At 38.0% G+C, this 21,868-nt stretch overlaps 1 long non-coding RNA gene and 1 pseudogene across 1 annotated transcript; both read right to left on the reverse strand.

The window, feature by feature from the left end:
* Window positions 1-4,015: 4,015 nt before the first annotated feature.
* On the reverse strand, window positions 4,016-21,789 carry LOC108309510. Its single transcript, XR_005201454.1, has 4 exons — window positions 21,587-21,789; window positions 20,930-20,977; window positions 15,164-15,272; window positions 4,016-4,608 (listed from the first exon to the last, which is right to left on the reverse strand). It is a non-coding gene; the product is annotated as an uncharacterized LOC108309510 (long non-coding RNA).
* LOC108309507 lies at window positions 9,437-10,246 on the reverse strand (annotated as a pseudogene).
* Window positions 21,790-21,868: the final 79 nt, after the last annotated feature.

Below are 21,868 nucleotides of genomic sequence, written 5' to 3' on the forward strand. Positions count from 1 at the left end.
CTATACATGGCTTTCTCTCAACATGAAAACTCCACTCTGGACAATGTTACACAGCCTGTCCTTTCTCCTTTCTAAAACAGTATCATCCCTGAGTGAGGTCCATATTTCTGCAGCTCTCCTGCAGCAAAATAATGTGAATTAAAGCCAATTCATGCCTGTATAAGGTCTGGATAGTGTATATTTTAGCTTTAGCCAAAGCTGAAGTACAGGAGATTAAAACCCCACCAGCAATCATTTCTGTTAGCTATATTGAAAATATGACTTAGCAGTACATACATAGAGAGAGTGTTAACTATGACTTAGCTGATTTTGCCATGATTCTGAATGTGCTATTGTATAAATTGTTATTACATCGAAACATCAGTATAAATATACAACTAGGAAAAGTAAAATTTAAGGTTTTAACTAGTAAATTCACTGAAAAACCATAAAATCTGCTGTCTAGTTTTTGACTTTTTATAGTGTTATTTTGATAACTGTCACATTATGTATTAGCTTTGATACTTCTCCACTCATGCAGTAAAGTACAGAAATCAGGGAAGTGACACAGTGCTTTAAAATTATTCTAACTAGCCTGGCACTGTGGCACACACTTCTAGTCCTCACTACTCAGGAAGCTGAGGCAGGATAGCTTGAACCCAGAGAGTCAAGGCTGCAGTGAGCTATGATCACATCTCTGCACTCCAGCCTGGGCGACAGAACAAGACTTCATCTCAAAAAAAATGAATAAATAAAATAATAAATAAAATTACTCTAAAAAATCTCGAGTGAGTTAAAAAATCTTTTCAATTTAATAGCTTGTTTGAGAGAAGAGTATAACCTCTGTTATGCCTTGGTAAAAAGTAAACATAATTTTAAAAACTAATTTCAAGTGTCTATGAAGCACTTGAGCCTCTACAATATCAACTTGAAATCTGAAGAAATACTCATGTTAAGAATTATTTCTATTAGTAGCTCTGGACACTATAGTCATAGATGGGAGAAGTTTAGTAAAGAAAGGAAACTTCTGAGTTGATACAATCCACCTTGCATTTTACAGATGAGGAACGTGAAGCGCAGGTATATTAAATATCTTTACTGCTCAGAGCAGTGTACTTATTATTTTTTAAGAAATGGAGGGGCTTTAATACTATTATGGCCTACTGCCTGCCGGTAGATAAAAGGTTTTAGGAAGAATATTTAGCCATTACTATTGGAAAAACCCAAGAAAGAGATCATATTTTGATCCTAAGTATATATTTTCCTCTCAAGATTCTTGTTTGAGGATCCATTCCACCTTTGTCTGTTACCACAGACATAAAAGGGAAGTTCCTTTACACAAATCAGTACTCATCCACAATAAAACCCGTGAAAGTTGTAGTTGGCAAAGCTACAGCACTGTAGCACTCCTGGGAGGAACATTTATTTACCTATATCCATATGTATGCATACCTTTAGCCTCTCAATCATGCTTCAGAAAAATCCTATTTGCATATATTACATTGTAAATGGTGACCACTGGAGTTGTGTATCATAGGGACGTTGCATGTATGTTTTATATATCAAATGAGGGTAGGCTAATTGCCATAACAGATCATCCCAAAAATGTCTAGTGACTCAAAGTTGTTTCTTCCTAAACAAGTTTACTACTTGTTCACTAGTTTCCAAGGTCTTTCTGTACCTAAGCATTTAGGGCCTAACTTCCAAGGTTTCCTAAAAGGGGTCAGTCTGTTGGGAGTTTTTTAGGGATAGAAGCTTAAAGTAGTGGATGTCACTTCCATTCTCATCCCACTAGCTAGTGCTTAGTAACATACCCACATCTAACTGCAAGGGAGGCTAGGAAATGAAATTTATCTGTATGGCCATGAAGTGAGAACATGGATTTTGATGTCGAGCTGGCTATCATTGCTTACTTGTGTGCCCCCCTCCCTCACAAATTCTTAAGTGGTTACCAAAAAATAAATTAGCTGACACAATTATGCTTCAAATAGAAAAAGTTAATAGTGAAAAAAAGGAACTTTTATTTAAGAACTAGCCTCTATCCTTTCCCTCCTTTAGGCAGAATTGTTAATTAATGCATACCAATAGTCAACTAGCAACTGAAATCTCAAAATGAGGAAAAAGCAAATTTTTATAAGCATTACCTTTACATATATATTTAGATGGAGCAGAATTGTTAATTAATGCATACCAGTAGTCAACTAGCAACTGAAATCTCAAAATAAGGAAAAGGCAATTTTTCACAAGCATTACCTTTACATATATATTTAGATGGAGTTTGGGTTGGTTTTCTTATTCCATCAACTACTCAGATTCAGAACTCAGACTTATATCTCCTTGCTTGTTTTAGGGGCTACCCTATTATTAAATGATGTTTGAAAAATATTCCACTTTTTACAACAAAGATAGCAGTTCCACAAATGAAAATAGCAGTAAGCTGGGTCTATTTGTTTCCTTTGGATAAGCTGTTATAATCAAACTGTACTCAACTATTCAGTTTTTAATAGAAGCACTGCATGGTTGCACTTCTGAAATCAAAACAGGAAGTATGCTATATAAATGTCAGTAAAACTAAAACTCAGTTCTATGTTTTGATGTTTCTCTTCCCCCTATATTTTCATGTTAATGTCTGATTTTTTTGTGTACTTAGAATGACTTCATAAAGGCAAACAGTAATCTTACCTGATTAGTTTTCTTTGACAGTCTCACAGTTTTAGGTTGAGCATGAGGGGCACAGGGAAAATCTGTGAAATAACCTAATATTATAACTTTCATGGAGGGAATGAGGCAACAAACTGCTGTTAATTTGGCATCATTAGAAATTGCTTTTATGTGCAGGCTGCACAACTTTATTATTGCCAGAATACAATATGAATAGAGAAAGAGGCCAGAGTCTTTTAATTTAACTATTTGAAAATCTACTAGAGAAAAAACTGTTGGACTTTGTACAGTCTTATTTTGACACCTCAGAAATTCCTTGAATGTGTTCCACTCCCTTAATTATTTCATGAGACAACTAAACAGTGGCTTAAATACTGTGAAAATCCAAGATATCCCTGCTTGTTTTCTGTGAAGAATAAACTAGGAGTTTTCTTATAGTTAACTATTAATATTTCCAATATAACACCATTCCACAGAAATTTCTATAGAAACTCCAAGAAAAGATTCAAACTGACCAGTCCAGAAGTTTTGCATTACTTCAGATATTTCTGGAGAAATGTTACCAACATACAGGTGTCTCTGTAGCTTTAAAATGTTTTTCTTTAGGAAACAGTTTCTCGTCTTAGTTTGTACCTAAATTGAACACTGAAGAAACAATTTACAAAGTCACATACTATAGGAGTGAATAACAAAAAATAGGGCCTGAGTATCTAAACTCCCTTGAAAGACCATATTTACGCAGAAGATATGGCTTAAAAGACAAAATGTACCCTGCTTATTTACTGAGTGTCTTTTCTTTTTTTCTTTTTTTGCAGCACACAAGGCACTGTTGAGTGGCACGCATACAATATATATAACATTTAAGGCATTATCTTTTGATTGAAAATAGAAGAGATTTGGGTATATGTGAAAAGTAATATAAATAAGGTTATGTTAATAAAGTACAAACTACATAATTGCTTAGGAATGTGGAAAATGGCATGATTTAAATCTAGATTGATATTGGATAGAAGTTTGCTGGAATACGCAAATCTTTTTAAGACAGAGTTTTGCTCTTTTGCCTAGGCTGGAGTGAAGTGGCATGTGAAGTGAGGCAATCTCAGCTCACTGCAACCTCCACCCCTGGGGCTCAAGCGATTCTCCTGCTTTAGCCTCCCACGTAGCTGGAATTACAGGCGACGGCCACCACACCCAGCTAGTTTTTGTACTTTTAGTAGAGACGGGTTTTCGCCATGTTGGCTAGGCTAGTAGTCTCAAACTCCTGACCTCAGGTGATCCACCCGCCTCTGCCTCCCGCCTGGCTGGCAAATCTTATATAGAATTTTTTTTAAGGAGTGGTGGATTTGGATTGCCAGAGAGAAAAGATAACCACTCATTCATTCACCAAAGGTTTATTGAGTGCTTACTGTGTGCCAGGCATTGTTCTAGAGACACAGCAGCAAACAAAACTCTTATAGAACAGGAACAGGCAGGTCATCTCCCAGGCATAACACCGATAGGAAAACAGAATACAAATAGGAGAGCAGAAAGAGATGAAATACAAAGGGAAAGGGCTGGTATTTGGGCTTATATTAATATTAAAAGGTGTTACATGCTAGATGTTTCTAAATGGGAGAAACATGCTGGAAAGATACTTGGCATGAATGAACTTATGTCCCTATGTTCGGAACAGACTGCTTTCCTGTCTCTGTTGGTTGGCTCTTCTAGCCTCTTAGGAACCTTTATAATCACCAGTATGATCCAATATAAATACTGCACATATGAAGGTTCACAGTTGAGGAATTTGAAAGCAAAAAGGGAAAGAATGGCTGGCAAAGGCTTCAATCTTCTGTCTCTTTTTATATTCCCAATGGCTAGTAGAAAATACTATCATCAATCTCTTCCTTGCAACAACCTCTGATTTGATATTTGTCTGCATTGTGACTCAATTCCTGAAGGTTTGTTCTTCATTCCTTTCTGGTAGACTCACTGAAAAGAAAGGAAATTACATTTACATTTTCTTTTTCTAGTCAATCAGGTTTTTCTTATTCGCCCAGCAACACTTCTCTACGGAGAGTTTGATGAAAAGTATTTTATGTTTTATGTAGGCTAGTGGGGAATAGGTATGGTAGGATGGGAGGCTAGGGGAAATATCAAGAGGCTATGTAGTACAAGCTTGACATTTAATAGCTTGGATTAAATAGGCAGTTTTTAAAACTAAAAGAAACATATATGCAGTATTTTACAAATAAGTAACTGTAAGAAGTAACAAGCTTAGCAATCATTTACCTATAGGGAAGAAATAAAATAAGGAAATGAACCTAAGATTGTAAACTTTAAGGTCCAAAAACTTGTGTTGTCACCAATAACAGCCAAGAAATTTGGAAGAAATACCTTGAAGAAAAAAAGTAAACTTAATGTCAGATCTAAGTGGGATATTACTAGAAGACAGAGGACAAGATTTCTTGATAAACTATCTGGCCTGAATGTACATGTGAAAGTTGTTATAAAGAAATTGAGTCCAGGTTCACGGCTCATGCCTATAATCCCAGCACTTTGGGAGGTCTTGAGCCTAAGAGTTCGAGACCAGCCTGGGCACATGGCAAGACCCCATCTCTACAAAAAATTTTAAACAGCCAGGCATGGTGGCATGCCCCTGTAGTCCCAGTTACTCCAGAGGCTTAGGCAGGAGGATCACCTGAGCCCAGGAGTTGGAGGCTGAAGTAAGCCTGCACTCCAGCCTGGGCGACACAGCAAGACCCTGTTTCATTAAAATAAATAAATAAATAAATAAAAGAAAAATTGATTGACACTCTAAAGACTAATGAGGAAATGGAATGAAGAACAAATGGTTATATATGAACTTTGGTTGCAAGATAAGTTATCAATTTCTGACCAAAAAAAATCTGAGTAACATACTGTATGATTCCACATATATACAACTCCGGAAAATGCAAACTGGTCTATAGTGACAAAAAGCAGGCCAGTGGTTTCCTGGGGAGATTATAAGAGAAGAGAAGGATTATAAAGAGGCACTGTTAGGAATGATGGCTATCATCAGTTGTATTTCTTCCTTTCTAATTTGAATGTGGTTTATTTCTTTTTCTTACCTGATTGCCCTGGTCAGAACCTCTGATATTGAATGAAAGTGGTCAGAGCAGACATCTTTGTATTATTCTTTATCTTAGGGGGAAAGGGAAAGCATGGTGTCTTTCATCATTATGCATAAGCCTAGCTGTAGGATTTTTATAGATATCCTTTATCTGGTTGAGGAAGTATCCTCCTATTCCTAGTTTGCTAAGTTTTTTTTTTTTTTTTTAATCAGGAACAAATATAGGATTTTGTCAGAATTTTTTGTGTGTCTATTGAGATGATCAGATTTTCTTTTTTAGCTTAATATGGTGACTTACAATGATTAATTTTTTAATTTAAAGCAATGACATATTTTTGGGATAAACCATATCCAGTAATATTAACTTTCTCATATTTTGTTGGATTTGATTTAATAAAGTTTAGTTTAGAATTATTACATCCATAATCAGGAGGGAAACTGGCCTATAGTTTTCTTTTCTTGTAATGGCTTGTATAGTTTAGGTATGAGGGTAATGCTGGCCCCAAAAAATAAATTGGGAAGTATTCCTTCCTTTTCAGTTTTCTGGAAGATTTGTGTATAATTGGTATAAACAGTGTTATCCCTAAATGTTTGGAAGAACTCACCAGTGTTTTCTCTGTGAGAATATTTTTAACTACTAATTTTTAAAAAATAGATATATAGCTATGGAGGTTATCTATTTCTTTTTTTCTTTTTCCTTTTTTTTTTTTGAGACAAGGTCTCACTCTGCTCATCAGGGCTCAATTTTGCGAGCTCAAGTGATCCTCCTACCTTAGCCCCCTAGGTAACTGGGACTAGTCATGAGCTACCACATCCAGTTTTTTTTTTTTTTGTTTTTTTTTTTTGTATTTTTAGTAGAGATGGGTGTTTTGTCACATCGCCCAGGCTGGTCTCCAACTCCTGGACTTAAGTGATCCGCCCACCTCAGACTTCCAAAGTGCTGGAATTACAGGCATGAGCCACTGCACCTGGCCTCTATTTCTTTTTGTGTGAGCTTTGGCAGTCCCCCCGCCTCCCAAGATGGAGTCTCACTCTGTCACCCAGGCTGGAGTGCAGTGGCGAGATCTTGGCTCACTGCAACCTCTGCCTTCCAGGTTCAAGTGCTTCTCCTGCAGGCCTCAGCATCTCAAGAAGCTGGGACCACAGGCATGTGCCACCACCCCCAGCTAATTTTTTGTGTTTTCAGTGGAGATGGGGTTTCACGTGTTAGCCAGGCTAGTCTCGATCTTCTCACCTCATGATCTGCCCACCTCAGCCTCCCAAAGTGCTGGGATTACAGGTGTGAGCCACCGCAACCAGCCGCTTTAGTAGTTTATGTCTTTCAAGGAATTTGACCATTTCATCTAAGTTGTGAATTTTATTTGCTTAAGGCTTTTCATAATATTCCCTTGTTATCCTTTAAGTATCTGTAGAATTTGTCATCTTTCACCTCTCATTCCTGATATTGCTAATATGTGTCTTCTTTTTTTTTTTTTTTTCCCTGATCAGCCTGGCAAAAGGTTTATCAATTTTAATTATTTCAAAGAACCACGGTTTTTTTCATTAATATTCTCAATTGATTTTGTTTTCCATTTCATTGATTTGTACTTTGATCTTTATTTTCTTTTGTGTTTAATTTGTTATTTTCCAATTTCTTAAGGTGGAAGCTCATTGACTTGAGACCTTTTATATTTTCAAATATAAGCATTTTGCTTATGTCTTCCTACATACTGCTTTAGTGACATGCCACAAAATTTGATATGCTTTGTTTTTATTTTCATTCAGCTCAAAATGCTTTCTAATTTTACTGCATTCCTATTTTAATCAATGGGTTGTTAGAAGGTTATTTAGTAGCATGTTATTTTGTTTCCAAACATCTGGAGATTTTCCAGACAGCTTTCTGTTATTGATTTCTAATTTTAATTCTACTGTAGTTAGAAGACATAATCTGCATGATCTGCGTCCTTTAAAATTTGCCGAGACATGTTTTATGGCCTAGAACAGGGGCCAGCAAACTTCCATAAAGGGTCAGACAGTAAATGTTTTAAACTCTGTGGGCCACATATGGTCTCTGTCACATATTTTCTTTCTTTCTTTTTAAATAAATCTTTCAAAATGTGAAAACCATTCTTAGTTCATGGGCTATACGAAAACAGACTACAATTTGGCCTCAGGGCCATAGCTTGCTAACCTCTGTCCTAGATATGATCTATCTGGGTAAGTATACTTTAAAGAAAATATATACTCTATTACAGGTTGAGTATACCTTATCCAAAATGCTTAGGACCAGAAACTTTTCACATTTCAAAGTTTTTTGGATTTTTCTGAATATTTGTATTTACATAATGAGATATCCTGGGAGTAGGATCCAAGATATTGGGTCATGTTGGTGCTAAAAAAATTTTGGATTTTGGAGCATTTTGTATTTCAGATTAGGGATGCTCAACCTGTACTGTTTGGTTACAGTGTTGCTTGAGTTTATTATATCTTTGTAAGTTTCTACTTGTTTTCCGGTTATTTAAAGAGGGGTACTGAAATCTCTGACTATAACTATGGATTTGTCTGTTTCTTCTTGTACTTCTGTCAGTTTTTGATTCACATATTTTGAAGCTTTATTATTTGAGACAAAACCATGTGGGATTATTATATCCTTCTGATTAACTAGCCCTTTTATTGTTATAAAATGGCCTTCTTTATTCCTGGTAATATTATTTGCTCTGAAATTGACTTTATTTCATGTTAATATAGCCACACCAATTTTCTTTTGACTAATGCCACCATTAGTACTATGTATCTTTTTCTATTCTTTTACTTTTTTTTTCTTTTTGAGCCAGAATCTCACTCTGCTGTCCAGGCTGCAGTGCGGTGGCATGATCACCACTCACTACAGCCTTGACCTCCCAGGCTCAAGCTATCCTCCCACCTGAGCCTCCCAAGTGGCTGAGACTACAGGCATGTACCACCATACTTGGCTAATTTTTTGTGGAGACAAGATCTCACCATATTGCCCAGGCTGGTCTCAGACTTATGGGGTCAAGCAATCCTCCTGCCTTGACCTCCCAAAGTGCTGAGATTACAGGCATGAGCCACTGCACTTGGTCATCCTTTTACTCTTAATGTTCTTGTGTCTTTTTATGTAAAATGTGTGTGTGTGTGTGTGTGTGTGTGTGTGTGTGTTTTGTTTTTCGAGATGGAATCTCATTTTGTCTCTAGGCTGGAGTGCAGTGGTATGATTTCTGCTTACTGCAACCTCCGCCTCCTGCATTCACGTGATTCTCCTGCCTCAACCTACTGAGTAGCTGGGATTACAGGCACCCACCACCACACCTGGCTAATTTCTGTATTGTTAGTAGAGACGAAGTTTCACCATTTTGGTCAGGCTGGTCTTGAACTCCTGACCTCAGGTGATCGACCTGCCTTGACCTCCCAAAGTGCTGGGATTAAAGGCATGAGCCACCATCCCTGGCCTAAAATATGTTTCTTATTGATAGTATGTAGTTGGATTTTGTTTATTTTCTTTTCCCCCAGCAGCCAACATTTTTTGTTTTGTTTTGAGACAGGTCTCACTCTGTCTCCCACTATGGAGTGCAATGGCACGATAATGGCTCACTGCAGCCTTGACTTTCTGGGCTCAAACAATCCTCCTGCCTCGGCCTTCCAAGAAGCTGAGACTACAGGCATGTGCCACCACACCTAGCTAATTCTTTTTTGAATTGTTTTTTAGAGATGGAGTTTCACTTGTTGCCCAGGCTGGTCTTGAACTCCTAGGCTCAAATGATCTGCCCACTGGATTACAGGCATGAGCCACTGAGCCCAGGCCAAAATATTTTTAATAAGAGTAGAGGATCCAGGTTAGTTTTTATAGCCTCGGCTGGCCCATTAGCCTTTGATATGCTTGAACTTTGGCTCTTAGAGTGGACACAGGGCATAGTGTGGCTGTGCTGGGTTCCCAGAGCCTTGCCAAAATGCCAGTACAACACCTCTTGGCCCTTGTGAGGACCAGAGATCAGGATAGTGCCACAGTCTTTGGGGGTGTCCTGGGCCAGCTGTTCCAAGGTGAGAATCTTGTCCCCAGACTTGGGGATTTTGCTGTAGGAGCAATTGTTCATGTGCAATGCACATACCTTCAGTTTGGGCACCTCCTGAACCCATTATGGTCCCCACAACCACAGCTGTTTTGCTTTCCTAGCCAGGAAGCTTCATCTTCCAGATCATCCAGGAAAGAGACAGAGATGGCCACTTGGTGCAACTCATAAATAACCTCTTCAGCACAACTTGGTTGAAGGTGGAGTTTCTCTTGGCCAGAAACATATACAGCTTAACCAACAGCCTTCGGTAGATGTCCTGGCTTTTGGGCCCCTGGTGTTGAACGTTTCATTCCTTGTTGTGGCAGTAGACTTCCATGATGGTGCCTCCTGCTCATCCAGGTCCAAAAGAAGTCTTGCTTTTTATCTGACAATCTTTGCCTTTTAAGTAGGACATTTAGATAATATACATTTAATGTGATTGCTGGTATGATTAGAGTCTATCATCTTGCTGTTTTTCTATTAGTTTCACCTCTTATTTGTTCCTTTTCCCTTTTTTTTCAATCTTCTTTTGAGTTGAGTAATTTTTGTGTGTGATTCTATCTTACCTCCTTTGTTGACTTATTAGCTATAACTGTATTATTATTTTACTGGTTGTCTTAGGGCAGTATACATCTTCAAACTGCCACAATCTACCTTCAGTCTACTTGATATTAAAGAGTTATGTGTTTTCTTATGTCTGAAAATATCTTTATTTTGCCTTTGTTTTTTGAATTGATGTTTTGCTGGGTATCAAATCCTAGGTTTACATTTTTTTTTTTCTTTCAGAACTTTATGTTTTACTGTCTCTTCACTTGCAATGTTTCTGATGAGAAATCTGCTGTCAAACTTCATTACTCTATAACATGTATTTTCTCTGGCTGCTTTCAATATATTTTATTGGTTTTGAACAATTTGATTATGACATTCCTTGGTGTAGTTTTCTTCTTGTTGAGCTTCTAGAATCTGTGAGTTAATAGTTTTTGCCCAATCTGAAAATTCTGACCATTATTTTTTCAAATATCCCTTTTGTATCTGCCTCTCCTCTCCTTTGATGTCTCTGATTATGTATACATAAGGCTTCTGGAGGTTTGTCCCATAGCTCACTGATGCTTTTGTCATTCTTTTCTTTCTCTTTCATTTTTGAATAGTTTATTTTTCTGTATCCTTCAAATTCACTAACCTTTTCTTCTGCCATGTCTAATCTGCTACAAATACCATTAGTAGATCTCAGATATTGTAGTTTTCATCCCTAGAACTGCATCTTGGGTTTTTAAAAATGTCTTTCATGTTTCTACTTTCTGAAAATATAGAATATAGCTATAATAACGTTCAATGTCTTTACTAATTCTATTATCTTTCTATGTTTAAGGTCACTTTCAGATGACTGATTATTCTCATCATTGTGGATCATTTTTCTGGCTTCTTTGCATGCCTGGCAAGGCATTATGAATTTTATCTGTTGGTTGCTGAATATTCTTCTGTTCCTCTAAATGTTCCTGAGTTTTGTCCTGGAATGCAGTTAAGTTACTTGGAAAAGTCTGATTCTTTGGGTCTTATTCTTGTGATTTGTGAAGGCGTGCTCAGTTTGTGGCTCATTACTTAGGGATTAATAATGCAATAGCTAAATAATATACTTCAAGGCAATCTTTAAGTTTAGGATTTAGCCCTACAAAAGACTTACTACATGATCTTAGCAACATAGTTAATCCTCTGATAAAAAACATGAAAATAATAATTTCAGAAAAATTCACTTTCATTAAACACTGCAAAGTGCTTGAAAGACAAAGTGAGAGGGAGAGAAACTGAAAACAGTGGGTACTTCACAGATTAATTTTGTGAGTAAAAATGACTTAAGAATTGATCTCTAAAATATGAATGTATTTCACTCTGAGAATAGTGGTTAAAAACAGAGACATTAGGGGCAGACAGACTTGGATGCACATCAGACTCCTCCACACATTATAACTCAACATATATGAACCTCAATTATCTCATCTATAAAATGCCATGTTCTTTTACAAAGTAATCTTGAAGAACAAAAGCTGTTAATTTCACCAATTAAAATATACAGAAAAAAGGAACTTAACCATTCCCTGATAAGCAAACTATACATCTAAATTATATATCCAAATATTCTCCCCTTTTCTGTCTACCTCACAATTTTCAAATGGTTTTGAATCAACAAACATTCACAATTTAAAGAACACATCCCTAGTGAGACTATGATTCAAACCCTATATGATTCAAACCCTGTACACAGATTATCCTTGCTTATTTCCTTGTAATACAGCTATTCTGTCTATATTAGCTTAATAACACTTAATTCTAGAGCCCCATAATTTTTCAGTTGAATATAAAAGATAATGCTATCTCAAATAGATTCCATTGCTAAAATTAAATTCCATGTAACTCTATGTACAGACAGCATACTGTTGAATTGAAGCAGTCCAAAGTGAATTAATGCTTAAGCCCATAGCTGACAACATAAGTCCATTATTCTTCAACAAATCTCACTTGAAAAAAGTCAGGTAAAATCATTTCAATTCCTAAAGCATGTATGAGCTTTTATGGCCAAATATGTCTTCTTCAAGAAGACAGTACAAAAGTTATATGAATCCCTTTTGTTTTATTCTACCAATCACTTGTTTGAACACTGTTACCTATTAGCAATTTTTTTTTTTTTTTTTTTTTTTGCCTAGTAACTGGAACTGAAAACTTACCACACAGGATAAACCAGGTCACTCTGTAACTCTGGATTTGTTTTTAGGTTTTTTAAAAAGTAATAAAACTCATAATTTGGTAAACATTTTAGAATACCATTAGATAGCAATCTTCAAGAATTGGAAATCAAGAATCTCTGCTAAGTCATTTTTGTGACTTAATTCTTTTTCTACCATGAAGCCTTTATTTCAGAAGTATTGATTTGCTTATTTTTACTCCAGTTTTTTCATATTCCAGCAGCCTCTTTCATGTCTATCAATTCCTTTCTAAAATTCTACTGTTCTGAGCTCTGAGCTTTATGTGCCAAGCTTGAGAAACAAACTCTAATAAGTAGTCACCCCTTTGTATCTTGGAGAGTACTAAAATATTCTTAACCTTTTGATTCTGAGAACTGCAGTGCTTGGGAGTTACCCCCAAAAAAGGTAGGAAGAAGAAAGGAAAGCTGAAGGGAAGGAGAGAAAGAGGGAGAAAAAAAGAGACCGTTCTTAGGATGGCTTAAAGTGGTTTTGTGGGGGCAGGTAGGAGTAAGTCTTATCTCTTGTTATATGTAACTGTTTTCCTTTTGGTGTAATTGGAAAGACCTTCAACTAGGAGTTAAGAAACCCAGACTTTAGTTCCAATTTTGCAACTATCCTTCAATGTGGTCAACAATCTCCTGAAATGGGACCAAGCATGAAGAGCAAAATTATTACACCTGAGAGGGTTTCCAAGTCTCAAGAGTCATAATGCATGGATAGTTGAGAAGCTGATACTCTTTGGAAAGGTGGGACTATGGCCCTAGCCAGCACATGAAATCATTCACTTTATTTGTACAATAAGATTGTCTCATGGCATTAATAATGATGAAGTATATATGATTATTAGGGCAAATATAATATAAAAGGATACTTCTGAATTTTTACTTTGTGAATTTCAGTTTCTGTAACACTCTCACATTTGAAGAGGGTGAGCATCAATCAGTCTACTTCTTGACATACACTACTATATACAGCCCTGGCTAAACCATAAAAGAAAAATGGAGGCTGGGTATGATGGCTCACACCTGTAATCCCAGCACTTTGGGAGGCCAAGGAAGGCGAATCACCTGAGGTGAGGAATTCAAGATCAGCCTGGCCAACATGGCAAAACCCGTCTCTACTAAAATACAAAAATTAGCCAAGGCGTGGTGGCGCACACCTATAATAATCCCAGCTATTCGAGAGACTGAGGTATGAGAATCACTTGAACCTGGGAGGCAGAGGTTGCAGTGAGCCAAGATCATACCACTTGACTCCAGCCTGGGAGACAGTGAGACTTCCATCTCAAAAAAAGTAATAAAAAAAGGCCAGCTGCGGTGGCTCATGCCTGTAATCCCAGTACTTTGTTAGGCCAAGGTGTGTGGCTCTCTTGAGGTCAGGAATTCAAGACCATCCTGGCCAACATGGTCTTGAATGTTGGCCTCATCTCTACTATAAATACAAAATAGGTGTGATGGTGTGCACCTGTAATCCCAGCTACTTGGGAGGCCGAGGCAAGAGAATTGCTTGAACCCATGAGGTGGAGGTTGCAGTGAGCCAAGATTAGGCCACCGCACTGCAGCCTGGGTGACAGAGCAAGACTCTAGCTCAGAAAAAAAAAAGAAAAGAAAGATGAAAAGAAGCATATTATTCAACTATTAGCTTAGAACCTTGCCTCTGAAAGTCCTGCTTGGGACAAGGCGGACTTTTGGTGTATCAGCAGGGGTTAAAAGCCACTGAATAAACATGGTGCATCTCCTTAGATATCAACCTCCCTCAGAGATTTTGAAAAAATGTATAATCAAGCCAGGCACAGTGGCTCATGCCTGAAATCCCAGCACTTTGGAAGGCTGAGGTGGGCGGATCACGAGATCAGGAGATCCAGACCATCCTGGCCAACATGGTGAAACCCCATCTCTACTAAAAATATAAAAATTAGCTGGGTGTGGTGGTGCGCGCCTGTAGTCCCAGCTGCTCGGGAGGCTGAGGCAGGAAAATCACTTGAACCCGGGAGGTGGAGGTTGCAGTGAGCTGAGATCACACCACTTCACTCCAGCTTGGTGACAGACCGAGATTCCATCTCAAAAAAAAAAAAAAGAAAAAAAGTGTAATCATTATATTTTACTAAATATAGGCACATTTGGTATATAGCACTATAGTTACATTAAATTTAAGATAAAACATGAAGCTAAAGAAAATTCTGGCTTGGAACCAAGTTGTTAAGGCAATTGTTCAGTCTTCTCTGCTATTAACCATACTTTTGTGAAAAAGTTTGAGGTGCGGTGATTTTGATGACTATTCAACATTGGTACATTAATACCTCTACTAGTTATGAAGGTGGATGGTGGTGATGGTTACAACATTATGAATGTATTTAATACCACTGAACTGTATACTTGATAATGGTTAACTTGATACACTTTATGAGTATTTTGCTACAGTTTTTAAATTTATGGAAAAAAAACCTCTACTAAAGTTGAATATTATCAACAAATGTTTTAAGAGGTTTTTCTTTAACTTAAATATGCATTTCTGAAATGACTACTATATCCTGTATTCAGCTCATGAATCATCTCTTACTGTGCTCATGAAAACTATACTTGATTCCAAGTTTTAAAAATACCCATCATTCTTCTTGTGAAGAAAGACTTGTATTTAACAGTTCTCACTTGTGTGGCTGACAGCATGCTTGTATCAGTCAACACCTGCAACACTGTCCATTGTCCAGGGTCTCAATCCTGAATGGAATGCACATAGACAAGCCTGTTGGAAATGGCCCTAAAATAAAGATAAATAGTATCTCTATGAAGCCCCTACCAGAAAATCTTCTAAGAATCCTAAGAAAATAAGTAAGGCAAAAATTTAGCTATCCCAGATATGGTGACTCACACTTATAATCCCAACACTTTGGGAGGCCAAGGCGGGCAGATCAGCCGACGTCAGGAGTTCAAGATCAGCCTGGCCAACATGGTGAAACCCCATCTCTACCAAAAATACAAAACTTAGCCAGGCATGGTGGCTCCTGCCTATAATCCCAGCTACTCGGCAGGCTGAGGTGGCAGAATTGCTTGAACCCACAAGGCAGAGGTTACAGTAAGCCAAGATCGTGCCATTGCACTCCAGCCTAGGCAACAAGAATGAAACTCTGTGTTAAAAAAAAAAAAAAAAAACAGCTATTAGATTTTTTGCTTTGCCAGTAGAAAAAACTTGAGTGGAATCAATATAAATGCCCCAAAATAAGAACTGCTTAAATTATAGTACATCCTTACATTTCATAAGAAAATACTTATTTAGCCATTAAAGTATATAATGAATATTGCTAGGAAAAAATATATATAAACAACAAACAGGTATAAAGTTTAATAACAAAGGGTGTTGGGGTAGTTATTTCTGGCTGATGGGATTATTTTTTCCTACATCCTGCTCATTCGTATTTTCTTTAATATCAATTGCTTATAATAAAATCTAAAGTTTTCTGAAATACTTATTCAACATGAGCTTATCATTCACTTACTAATTCAACAAATATTTTCATTTGTTGAATTAATTCAGACATACTTGTCCTCATGTATCTTAATTTATGAGAAAAAAAAAAAGGCATGATGAAACAACATTGGGAATTTTTTACTCCTCTCTTTCACTTTCATTAATTACCCAGTCATTCCCTCTTGTTGAAGACTCTGGCCTTTTGCTAACAGTATCGGCTTCCGCTGCATTTTCTGCCATCACCTCCCACTTCAGTGTCCTTATGGAAAACTCATTGAGAAATTATGAACTCTGACTCCATAAAACCACTTCATTCATCAATCCACACCCAAAGCTACACCCTCAACCTTCTGATAACTTGCATTCTTACCTAATTTTGACACCCATTCCTCAACTATTCTCATTTCTTCAACAACAGTCTCCCACATGCTTCATTATCTTTTCCTATCCAGCCTGGGTTCTCAGGTATATCACCCCATCCTGCTAGCAGCCTTCCTCCCTCATTAATTTCCTCTCCCATTACCTAGAACATGTATTTTGTACCATCTTACTTCAACTCAAACTTGCTACTTCACCTCTACCCTTACTCTTTCATGACTCCTTTTTTTATTAAGTTTTTTTTTAAGTATCTTTTAAAAAATTTATATTTTTGAGACAGAGTGTCACCCTGTCACTCAGACTGGAATGCACTGGTGCCATCTCAGCTCACTGCAACGTCTGCCTCCCGGGTTCAAATGATTCTCCTGAATCTGCCACCACAGGCATCTGCCACCACAGCCGGCCAATTTTTATATTTTTAGTAAAGATGGGGTTTCACCATGTTGGCCAAGCTGGTCTCAATCTCCTGACCTCAGGTGATCCACCCACCTCGGCCTCCCAAAGTGCAGGAATTACAGGCGAGAGCCACCGTGCCCCACCTTTTTATGACTCCTTTATCAGAAAAAAAAATAAATAAACTATCAACTGTAAACTCCCTGTTATACATAAAACTATCTTCATCTGTTCCCTTCTAGTCTCAGAGGAAAAAGTATCCTTCCTCTTTTCCGGGTTAATTTCTTTACCTGCACCCTTATCTCCTACCAGATCTCGCTTTACTTTATCCTTTCTCTTTTTAATTCCTCCTCTCTGATGACTCTGTCCCCATACTTTATAAAAATGTTACCTCTCTTTTCCTGTAGATCCCCTCCTCTATTCTGTAAACTCCTCCCTACAATTATCATCCTTTGTTTTTAACAAAAAGTCAAGAGCCTTGAAATAATATAAATTTATAGTAACCTTTCTCTATTTTAACATACTTTTCAACTCAACACAGAATTCTGCTACCATTGTTTCATTCAAAGTTTTCTGGCAAACATAACTAATGACAGAACTGCCAAATCATTTGATCTTTTTCAGTTTACTTGGCCTGTCTTTACTTTCTGACACTCCTAACTTCTTTCCTTTTGAAACCTCTCTACCACAGGCTCCTATAACCCTGAGCTCTGTTGGTGTTACTGCCCCTCTCTCAGCCATTCCTTCTCAGTCATTTGCTGCTTCCTCTTACTTTGTCCATTTACTAATTTTGGTTCTCACTTCCTCTATGTTTAGTCTCTGTGAGGAACAGCATCCATTTTCTTCATAATCTCAACCAACACCTATTTAGTGATATCCATTCCCAGCCCAAGCCTTTCTCCCAAGCCTCAGTCACGTATACTGAGCTCTTGACTGAACTTCTCTCCTTAGATATCCCATGGGTGCTTAATCGTTCATATTCAAAATGTCCTCACTGAACTTGTCATCTCCTTCCCCTGTCCCGGTGTTCCATCCCACACACTTAAACACACACACACACACACACACACACACACATTCATTCTCTCTCTCTCTGTCTCTCTCTCTAGATATCAAAGTGTAGTTTTTCTGAAGAAGAGAAACAAGTAAACTATTCAATAAGGCTAAATAGATGAAACTCAATCATGCTAATATACATAAAAGACAAACATGGAGTCGTCTTTGGTCAACTGAGAAAGGAGATGAGGAAAGAGGTATATTGTTAAGAGGCCTTCAGAAGCAATGCCTTCCAATCGTTCTTTTTTTCTTAGTTTTCTTTAATGTACATGTATTTTATAGTTAGTGGAGAAAATGTCCCAAAGCAAGTCTGCAGGTCTAGTATAAAGGGCAAATAAGATGGGTGCGGTGGTCCACGCCTGTAATCCCAGCACTTTGGGAGGTCAAGGTGGGACGATCACTTGAGGGTAAGGAGTTTGAGATCTGCCCAGCCAACATGGTGAAACCCTGTCTCTACTAAAAATAAAAAAAAATTTAAAAAGTAGCTGGGCATGGTGGCTCGAATCTAGCCTGTAATTCTAGCTACTTGGGAGGCTGAGGCACCAGAATTGTTTCAGCTGGGGAGGCGGAGGTTGCAGTGAGCTTAGATCGCACCACTGCACTCCAGCCTGGGTGATACAGCAAGACTATCTAAAAAGTTGTAATAATAAGCAAAGAAATTACAAGACCTCTGTTCTCCATACTACCCATATTTACCATTCATTTGCTAGTGGTTGCATTCCAGTTTCCAAGAGCAAAACCCCAGATTTTAAATTATGACTTCAGTTCTATTCTTATGACAAGTAAAGAGGAATATGCAGAGACATAAACTAACTGTGAGTGGAAAGGGGTGGGAGAGGGATGATTAACTCCTGACTGTATTGAAGAAAGCAAGCTGACACTTCGGCCCTAATTAAGCACCTAAATAATTGAGTTCTTTCTTCTTATAAAGTACATTACTTTGTAGAGTATTAAAGTTCCAGGCAGGAAATCTTACTAGTTTTAACCCATGAACTTGATGGACTGAAGTAAAAGCAACTTTCCCGTTTTTCTTTGAAATTATCTCAGGAATTTGCACCCCCTTGTGGTCAAACATAAAATTCTTAGTTTTCAAAAGACCACTTTACAATTGGGCTCTTTGTTCAGGCATAGGAACTACAGTATATTAGTTGATTTTGTTTTCTCCCATTTTAGCAAATCAAGAAGCTTTCATGAAATAATTTTAGTTTCTTAAATAAGACTTTAAACACAATTGGATTTAAATCTTCTAAAGGTGACTTCCACATAAACTTCAGTCTCTGGAAAATAGAGATAATAATTGCACCCACTTTGTGAGTTACATGAGAATTCAATGGAAAAATGCATGTACATTCTTAGCCCAGTGCTTGACACAGATTAGGTCCTCAATAAATGTTATTTATCATCATCACTTTAGAATTCTCTTGACAGATTATATAAAGAAGGGGACCAAGATCAAAAATTCTACAGTGAGGAAAGTGTTACTTACCTATTTGTAAGTTCTAGTACAATTTTACAAATGTCTCCCAAATATACCACTTACCCAGACCCCCCCAGCTGATTATCCCCACAGGTACATCATATATGTGTGTGTGTGTGTGTGTGTGTGTGTGTGAGATTTTATATGTATATATAAAATATACATATATAAAATATATATATATGTATATATATTTGATATGGAGTCTCGCTCTGTAGCCCAGGCTGGACTGCAGTGGTGCGATCTTAGCTCACTGCAACCTCCGCCTCCCCGATTCAAGCAATTCTCCTACCTCAGCCTCCCAAGTAGCTAGAATTACAGGCACAAGCCACCATGACCAGCTAATTTTTGTATTTTTTTTTGTAGAGATGGGGTTTCACCACGTTGGCCAGGCTGGTTTTGAACTCCAGACCTCGTGATCCACCCACCTCAGACTCCCAAAGTGCTGGGATTACAGGCGTGAGCCACCGTGCCCGGCCAATACATTATATTTTTAAAGTACAAACGATATGTGGTTATCTTTGGATGCTAGAAATTTGGATGATTTTTACTTTACATATTTTAGATGGACCTGGGTTTTTTAACTTCAATCAGAAAACAAGAAAATTTTATTTCCATATATTATTCTTATGAGATGGTAAAATAAATTAACATCCTTATTTGCCTAACAGGGATCATTATTCATATTTGGGAAAAAAATCATTTGTCAGTCTGATTTATCATTTTAAGGGGCTCTTGAATAAGAATGCTAACCCCTGATGACACTACCTGTAGTTTGATTTTTTTTTTTTTTTTTGAGATGAAGTCTCCCTCTGTCACCCAGGCTGGAGTGCAGTGGTGCGATCTCGGCTCACTGCAACCTCCACCTCCCGGGATCAAGGGATTCTCCTGCCTCAGCCTCCCGAGTAGCTGGGATTACAGGCACGTGCCACCATGCCCAGTTAATTTTTGTATTTTTAGTAGAGACGAAGTTTCACCATGTTGGTCAGGCTGGTCTCAAACTCCTGACCCATGATCCGCCCACCTGGGACTCCCAAAGTGCTGGAATTATAGGCGTGAGCCACGGCACCAGGTCTGTAGTTTGATTTTTAAAACAACTATTAAAGAAACCAGTTTAAAAGATCAGTGTTAATGACTGACTCACAATAACAAACATTTACTAATATGCCAAGCACTGCTGAAATTACTTTAATATGTTATCTCATTTACATACTTAAACAACAACCCAATGAGGTATTAATAGTACTTGTTTTACAAAAGGTCCAACAGATAATTTACCCAATAAGGCCACACAGCTAGTAAGTAGTGGAGCTGGGATTCAAACCCAGGCAGTTCGGTTCCAGAGTCGGCCCACTTGAAGTGGTGCACAAAAGTACCATGAGATTAGGTAGTGTATTCATACTACTCTGCCACGTCACTTCTTGCCGATCTCAAATTGCTAAAATCCATTTCTTTTCCAATGCACCTCAATAATGCACTTCTCCCACTTCCTTACTTATTAGTACTTAAGGCACTTTCATATCTACAGTCTTATTTAACATTCACAATGAAGGCTTTAAAATATTTACAACTTTATTATTAACTATCACAGTGCCCATTTGTTTGAAGGTAGACAGGTTTGCCTAGATATTGTGCTTCTACTTACCAGTTATGAGACTTAAGATTTCTTAATCTGAGCCTCAGATGATCTCATCTGTAAAGTGAAGATAATAACTACTTCATAAGGCTGTTGTGAGCAATAAACAGGATTAATCCGTAAATCATTTATTTAGCACAGTGCCCAGCACATAGTACACAAGTCAATACGTGGTAGCTGTCAGTTTACCAATGCGTAGCGCAACAGAAACTCGTCTTTGCTGGATTCAGTTCACTTAACACGCCATTAAAAAAAAAAAAAAAAAAAATCACCCTAAGTGACACACAAAAACTGCCCATTCCTATCCCGGAAAGTTTAAGGACAAGTAAGTCGGTAAGAAACTGGATTCAATGAATGCGCCTTCGCAACAGGCAGCTTAGGACAGGGAAGAAGGGCTTCAGCAAACTTAATCATTAACTTTAGGCAGTGGCGCGCGCGCGCGTACACACACACACACACCCTCACACCCCAAGGCTGTTAAGGCGGGAGACCACGCCTCCTGTGTGGGCTCAGGTTGGATCGTACAGCGTGGTAGAGAACCTCAGGGCTGCTGAATCTGACAGATGTGGACTCATCCACTTCCGTGCTACCTGTGCTGTCTTCGGCAAATTACTTAACGTCTCTGAGCCTAGGCTTCCTTGTCTTTAAAACGAGAATAGTTCCTACCTGGTAAAGTTGTTCCGAGGCCTAAGTGCGATAACACCTGTAAAGCGCTGGCGAACGGCAAGAGCTACACGCTGGCGGGGCCGTTTTAAATGCACGTGTATCCATACACAAGGTCTCATTGACACATTCCGTTGTTTGAAGTTTAGAAACTGGCTGTAAGATGTTTTTCTTTTTCCCTAAGCTGGACCCGTATTTGTTTACCTCCAACGTACACTAAATGCCTGGGGACTGATAGCTATCTGTGGACCCTCAGCCCCACAGCCTCTTCGCTCGCTCCACCTC

This window comes from Cebus imitator, unplaced genomic scaffold (genome assembly GCF_001604975.1).
Source record: "Cebus imitator isolate Cc_AM_T3 unplaced genomic scaffold, Cebus_imitator-1.0 Scaffold94, whole genome shotgun sequence".
NCBI lineage: Eukaryota > Metazoa > Chordata > Mammalia > Primates > Cebidae > Cebus > Cebus imitator.